We start from the raw sequence: 8,143 nt of genomic DNA, 5'->3' as shown, positions 1-8,143 counted from the left end.
CCCTATACCTCTAGCCAATGTAGAAAAGTAAACGCATAACAATACGCACATTAAAATTCAATTCAAGAATTGATAAGTCTACAAAATCTGCAAGACTATCACAGAGATGTTACACAAACACCAATATATAAACAGAGACAACGCGTTTAAAAGTACCATTGATACATTCTAATCTGATAACACGAAAATACAATCGGAACCCTTTAAAAATACATCACTGAATAAAAAGTTACTCTAACTTTTTAGCTCACCTGGCCTAAAAGGCCAAGTGAGCTTTTCTCATCACTTGGCGTCCGTCGTCCCTCGTCCGTCGTCGTTAACTTTTACAAAAATTTTCTCCTCTGAAACTACTGGGCCAAATTTAACCAAACTTGGCCACAATCATCATTGGGGTATCTAGTTAAAAAAATGTGTGGCGTGACCCGGCCAACCAACCAAGATGGCTGCCATGGCTGAAAATGGAACATAGGGGTAATATGTAGATTTTGGCTTATAACTCTGAAACTGAAGCATTCAGAGCAAATCTGACAAGGGGTTAAATTGTTTATCAAGTCAAGATCTAGCTGCCCTAAAATTTTCAGACAAATTGGACAATCGGTTGGTGGGTTGCTGTCCCTGAATTGGTAATTTTAAGGAAATTTTGCAGTTTTTGGTTAAGATCTTGGATATTATTATAGATAGAGATAAACTGTAATAAGCAATAATGATCAGCAAAGTAAGATCAACAAATAAGTCAACATGACCAAAATGGTAATTTGACCCATTAAGGAGTTACAGCCCTTTACAGTCAATTTTTAACAATTTTCATAAATTTTGTAAATTTTTGTAAATTTTTAACAAAATATTTTCCTCTGTAACTAATGGGCCAAGTTCATTAAAGATGAAGATAATTGTAAGTAGCAAGAATGTTTAGTAAAGTAAGATCTACAAACACATCACCATCACCAAAACACAATTTTGTCATTAATCCATCTGTGTCTTTTGTTGAATATGCACATAGACCAAGGTGAGCGACACAGGCTCTTAAGAGCTCCTAGTTTAAATTGAGAAAAGATTTTGTTAAAACAGAAAGAAACCATTCTATCAGAAGAGAATGAAGTGTTCGCAGTTTTAGACCAATGGTTTCAGGAAATTGTTCTATCGATCACGATTACATTTTGCTCGATATTTGCTTCTCTTTCAATCACTTTTTTCACTTTAATTTCAAAACCAAACCAAAATAATCTATAAATTTATGTCCTGGAATCCTGGTAAATTTGTCGATAACACTGCTTGTCTACTTTTTAGACCACTGTTGTGTTTTCCTTAGAGTAATGAAACTGGGTATGATTGCCAATACGAAAACTATCCATCAGGGGCTATAGGACGTTGATGTAGGCATTTAAAGATTGTTGTATGTCCTTTAAAAATAAGTAAAACACATACTATATATAGTAGTAGTCATCTATATAGTATACTGTTGGATCATCGTTGACGAACCTAAGGTGAAATCATTGCTTACATCACGCCATTGGACTTTGGCTTAGAGTTGTCCCATTGACCTTAGTACCACATCTTACTTTAATATTTAGTGGTTTTATTTTATTTCTGTAAGGTTTGTAGGTTTGTAAACTCTAAAAGCAGTTTTGATGTTTTAAAATGTAAATAACGTTGATTTTGTTCAAATTGCTTCAATTAGTTCAGAAAAGAGAGACGAAAGATATTAGAGACATTCAAATTCATAAGTCAAAAATTCTGCTCCACAAAGTCGCACCGTCTTGCTGCTCTTGTTAATTCAAACCTGGTTATATTTTAAATTCAAATCTTTATTTCCATAAAATACATATTTATAGTATTTGATACAACATAACAAAATGAAAATAAAAAATAACAACAAGAACATTAATATACACAATAAAAGTAAATATTTTAAGAGTCCCCTGTCCTCAGTTCAATAGACTGTTTTAAAAAGGATCCTAGCTTATTTACCTGAATGTGTGAAATTGGGTTGAGTATATATGTTATTTTATCTATGTCATTTAAATTTATTAAGTTGATATTCTCATTTATCAAAAAATCAAAATAAAAGTTATAAGTTTCAGAGTATCAGTGAACTCAACTGAATTTATTCAATGATTGACTGGCTAGTTCAGATAATTTGCTCATCATTACTAATCGAGCACAAAATTGCCACGAATTCGCAGAAAGGATATTGCAAATTTCCTCCGACATTTCGGAACTCCAGTCAGTGATTTTTAAGAGTAAAATCATAGCGTATAAAAAATAATATTTGGTTTTAGAGTACCGAATGATTGTTCTGAGGCATTTCTTTGTCGAACAACTGCCAGTCTGGTTGCATTTGTTTCGTCATGTATTAGTCAGTTTGGTTAGTCAGTATTACAATGCAATTTAACGCTATTTTTATGAGTGGTATGCAGCTTTAAAAACCGGCTTAATTCAACATTGTTATCATTGTTGTCATATACATAATCAGCACTTTGGTACCAACATGACTTATAACGTTAATTCTAACGTTCTGGGTTGATTTATTAAGGAATTATTAACACGCAAAGGTTCTTGCTCCCGCAGACTAAGTTGACCTTCGATAAAAAAAGGTAAAAATCATAAAACCAAAGATGTGGTATGTTTACCAAAAAGACAACTCTTCACATGAGACTAAATGGAACAAAAAAATAACAAATTTAGGTCACCGTACGGCCTTCAACACTGAGCAAAGTCCATACAGCATAGTCAACTTATAAAAGGTCCACTTTGGGCAAATAGTTAAGTAAACGTTTCTACGTACTTATACATCCTTGAATTTCAAAAGTTTTGGATTGATCATTCGTATAGAAGGTTAATTCAGAAACGCATGAAATGTGTAAAGTGTTATTTTCACAGAAATAATGCTGTATAATGTAACAATTTAATTACTGTTCCATCGCGTTTACCCCCCCCCCCCCCCCCAAATAAAAAAAAAAAAAAAAAAAAACCAACGGAGCAGTGGTCTATAATAAATCGTAAATTGCTTACCAACCAAAAAGTTACAAAGAGAACCAACCAGATTTTGTGCACTTCATTTGAGGTTTAGCTGGAGACCATCTGAGAATGAGGTAAGTGATTTTTCACGCAGAATATGAGACGACACATATTTATAGAACATCTTGAGGATATTTCTCTAAAACAACGCGCGGTTAAGCACATATTTTGTCCTTATTTCCAAATGCATAATGAATGCAGCTCCAAAAACTATTGAATATTTATAGGTCGTCAAATATTATTTAGCATTATAATACACCGAAAATTAATAAAAGTTTAAAATACAACAAAATAACTGATATTTTTCCAAAATGTTTTTCGCTAATGTGTAATAATCAGAGACTTTTCATAACCAAATATGGCATTTTATGGCTTAACTTATCAGTTAGAATAAGCTTATAAAGTTGTCAAATCATTTCTTTGAGTTCAAACCTGAAATCAAACATGTGTTATTTTTTTTTTTATTTTTTGAAAGGATCCAATATCTTCACAACACCGACAGAACAATTTATACCTCAACCTATCAATAGTAAATAGATTGGCTTGTTAAACAATTTATTAAATGAGATATGCATGAGTATTTCATATCAACGTTAAAAAAGGCACAAACTTGTAAATTCCGTTTTAAATTGGTGTTTGATATTCGTAAATGTTACTTTTACCGTTTAGTCTTTTTTTTTGGGTAATATCCATTTGACGTAGCTCGGTACTTATACATCCCGTCATTGTGTTATTGTACAGTTTTGTATTTTTGTCGTTTTTGCTGATGTGCTTTGCATTGTTTATATGCCCTTTTGTGTTTCTGTGTGAACATATTTGGTTGTTTTGTATATATTATAGCCATTAAGATAATAATACAATATTGACTTCTGTACCCCTAATTTTTACATTTTTACCTATTATGTCTGTTTGTTTTACTTAAGGAATGACTGTAATTTTTTTCTGTCTATGAAGAAATAACATAAAAAATTTGGTACACACTGAATAACGGACAATGGGGAATTGTTTAATAAGAATAGGTGGCTAAAATACACATGACGCTGTGTCATCTATAAATGAACTTTCATTAGAAATTGTAAGATGGGGTATGAGTGCCAATGATACAGGTCACAATGTGTAAAAGTAAACCATTATAGGTCAAAGTAAGGTCTTCAACACTGAGCTTTGGCTCACACCAAACCACAAGCTACCAAAGGGCTCCAAAATGTTATTTTGAGCACATTCTATTGACAGGAATACCTGTTTCTGTTTTAGGGAACAACATAGAAACAGTCGGTAAGTACAAACAGTAATAAACAATCATTCATCATAGTAAAGTAGTGGACTGAATTGAGCTTGGTCCAATTCTTAGGAGCTTAGATTTTTAGAATAGAGAGTAATGGACAAAACAGAGAAAACAAAATAAGCACAGAAAAAAAGTTGAAAAAAAAAGAATACAGCATAAACAGGAGCTGAACAATAAAGAACTGATAGTGTTGCCCGTAAAAAATCGAAATAGCGTCTTAAAATAAAAGAAAACAGAAAATAATGATGAGGTCCACCTATAAAAACTATAAAGACATGGCTTCAACTGAACAATGAAGAGCCTTCGCTTGTTTAAAAAACCTCCTTATCAGCTGTAATCCTCTTTCAAGAAAATCGTGACAGGGAATGTAAATATATGTGTTTCTCTTTTCTCGTTTTTTATATAGATTAGACCGTCGTTAGTTTCCCCGTTTGAATGGTTTTACACTTGTAATTTTTGGGGCCCTTTATAGCTTGTTTTTCGGTGTGAGCATAGGCTCTGTGTTAAAGACCGTACTTTGACCTATAATGGTTTACTTTTACACTTTGTCACTTGAATAGAGGGTTGTCTCAGTGGCCCTCATACCACATCTTCTGATATCCATATATACCCTTCTTCTGGTCTTTTGATTTATTTAAGTAATGACTGTAATATGTTTTCTGTCTATGAAGAAATGACATAAAAAATTAGGTGCACACCGAATAACGCGCGTAGCGGGTTATTTAACAGTGTGCACCACATTTTTATGTTATTTCGAATAGACAGAAAAAATATTACAGTCATTTCTTATCATTTAATTCTAAATTTCATTTTAAACCGTAGAAAACCTTGAAAAAACGTTGATGACGTCACAGTCACATGACTAAATTATGTATATGGTCTGATAACAAAATAACGTCGGCCAATCAGAAGACGCGTTACATCCAAAAGTAAATTATTGGTTGTTGACCAAATGTAGAAAGACGAATATGAGACAATACAACCCTACCTTAACTTGTTTCTTATTTTCGAATCATAAATGTTCAAAAAAGTTGTTAAATGTTCTGGTTTGATTCTGTTAGTGGCTCACTTGATATGTAAAATTGACTGATGTAGGTATACTAAAAGTTATACAAAAGAGACAATAAAACACTACCGTAATTTGTTTCTTAGTTTCGAAATCATACATGAATTAGAATGTTGTGAAATTGTCTGGTTTGATTTTGTTAAGTATGTTAAATCTATTGATGTAGGTATGCCAAAAGTAATACAAAGAGAGACAATCGAAAATGTTAAGATACATCTGATGAGTATTGTACATTGTTCGTGATGTTGGCAGATTGGTACATGTTGTTTGTATGACTCTTAAACAATACCGCTATTTTTTATTTTTTGTTTACCTTATTTACTTACATGTGACCAAGTGTGACAGTTTGAAATTAAAACATAAATGTTCCGAACAAAGAGTTAACATGAAAAAATAGCATTAAGAACATATACATTAAACACTATAACACTGCATCATTGAAAAGTTAAGAAAAATAACTTTAATCTCGCTTCACACTATCTGTTTTCAATGATGACATCCAACCTTATGGTAATAATAAGTGTTTAGAATGGGTTTATAGAAAATAATGGTAAACAAAATAAACAAAGAAAAGTTACCAGAAAGACCATTTTACAGGTTAAATATATAAGAATACTTAAGTAATTTTCGGATTTATTTTTTGACTTCAGACAAGTCACACCATTAAAAAGTAAAATCATAATAATACTGAACTCCGAAGAAAATTCAAAACGCAAAGTCTCTAATCAAATGGCAAAATCAAAAGCTCAAACACATCAAACGAATGGATAACAACTGGATTGAACCTGGTTTTATTTATAGCTAGCTAAACCTCTCACTTGTATTACAGTCGCATCAAACGTGTGTTTAGCAAGAATGAATATGTAATAAGTTTGCTTCCTTCAGTGGTATCAAGCCATATAGATATTCCTTTATGTTGCCATAATTTAAAAAAGTTAAAATACCGTTTCAAATTGTGGAACTGTTGAATGGAAGAATAACTATTATTAAGTAAATGACATACCATGAGTAAAAGTAGATGTAGGCCGTATGTGTCATTCAAACTACACACCATAAGACATTAATAGGCACTTCTAGAAAAAGAAGCGAAAGATACCAAAAGGGCATTCAAACCCATAAGTCGAAAATAAAGTGATAACGCCATGGCTAAAAGGGAAAAAAGACAAATACACAGACAAACAATAGTACACAAAACACAACATAGAAAACTAAAGACTAAACAACTCGAACCCCACCAAAAACTAGGGGTGATCTCAGGTGCTATGGAAGGGTAGGCAGATCACTGCTTCACATGTGGCACTCATCGTGTTGCCCATGTTACTGCAATTCCAGTAATAAGTCGAGTTCGGCAGATCGCATTCAAAGAAAAATAAAGGCAACAGTAGTATACCACTGTTCGAAATTCATAAATCAATTGAGAAAAAAAATCCGGGTTACAAACAAAAACTGATGGAAACTGACGCATCAAATATAAAAGGAGAACTACGACACAACAGAAACACAACATTAAAATACAACACACACAGAAACGAACTATTATATAATAATGGCCATTTTCCTGACTTGGTGTGGGGCATTTAAAGAAAAAAAAAATGATGGGTTGAACCTGGTTTTGTGGCATGCCAAACCTCCCGCTTTTATAGCAATGTTAAATATAACATTAAAATGACAACATAATTTACATGACAGGACTACAATACAAATAAATGGAAGAACATTTAGGACAGGGAAACACACGAATAACAGCTAACAAAAGGTACCAGATTTAGAATTTTTATATACGCCAAACGTGCATTTCGGCCACACAAGACTAACCAGTGAGGGTCAGTTGACAAAAGTTCGAAAAAGGACAAAGTTCAAGAGCACAGAGGACCAAAAGTTCCAAAACGTTGCGACCAATACGGCTAGGATTGTCTGCCTGAGTTAAGAACATCCTTATTATTTAGAATAATTCATACTTTTGCAAACAGTAAATTTTATAAAATGACTATATAGAATGAAATTCAAAACAGTGTGGCTGTGGCCATTGCTTGATACATTAAATTCATCCATTGACTGGGACAATTTAGGTGAACGTTTGTATGTAACGACCACTGCTCACTATGTACTTTTTAAAGACACTTAAACTATGGGGTCACCAAAGGTTCTCAACACCTTAATAAAGTAATTCGAAAAATTAATCAAAAATAACACGATGTTTTGATTTATATCAATTATATAAATCAAAACATAAAGGTTATTCCTGATTAATTTTTCGAATTATTTTATAATTAAAGGCGTTAAGAAACCTTTGGTGACCCCACAGTTTAAATGTCTGTCATAGGTACGTCGTGAACAGTGGTCGTTACAGACAAACGTTCACGTAAATTGTCCCAGTCAATGGATGAATTTAATGTGTCAATCAATGGCCACAGCCACACTGTTTTGAATTTCATTCTAATAGATATACATGATAAAACCGAAGTAGTGACTAACTATAGAATTAAAACGGATACATTACACAAAACAACCTAAACTAGGACATGAAAATACACAGCCGAGTTAGCCAAAGCGATCAACGCAATTTGAATTTCTAAAAAGATTTCCCAAAAATAAGATAGAATTAGGATTACTTTGAATAATTGAGAATCGCAAATCTAATTAATATCGAATTGTGGTAGTAATTAGATAATTAATTGTATTATCTAGCTATGTCGGTGTTGTAGTTGCGACAATGGGAACACACCCGTTGTCATCTGCTAAACGGATACTCAATAACGACAAACCAACTCGTG

This window comes from Mytilus galloprovincialis, chromosome 14 (genome assembly GCF_965363235.1).
Source record: "Mytilus galloprovincialis chromosome 14, xbMytGall1.hap1.1, whole genome shotgun sequence".
In the NCBI taxonomy this organism is placed as follows: Eukaryota; Metazoa; Mollusca; class Bivalvia; order Mytilida; family Mytilidae; genus Mytilus; species Mytilus galloprovincialis.
Note: the sequence above shows the minus strand (reverse complement) of the source record.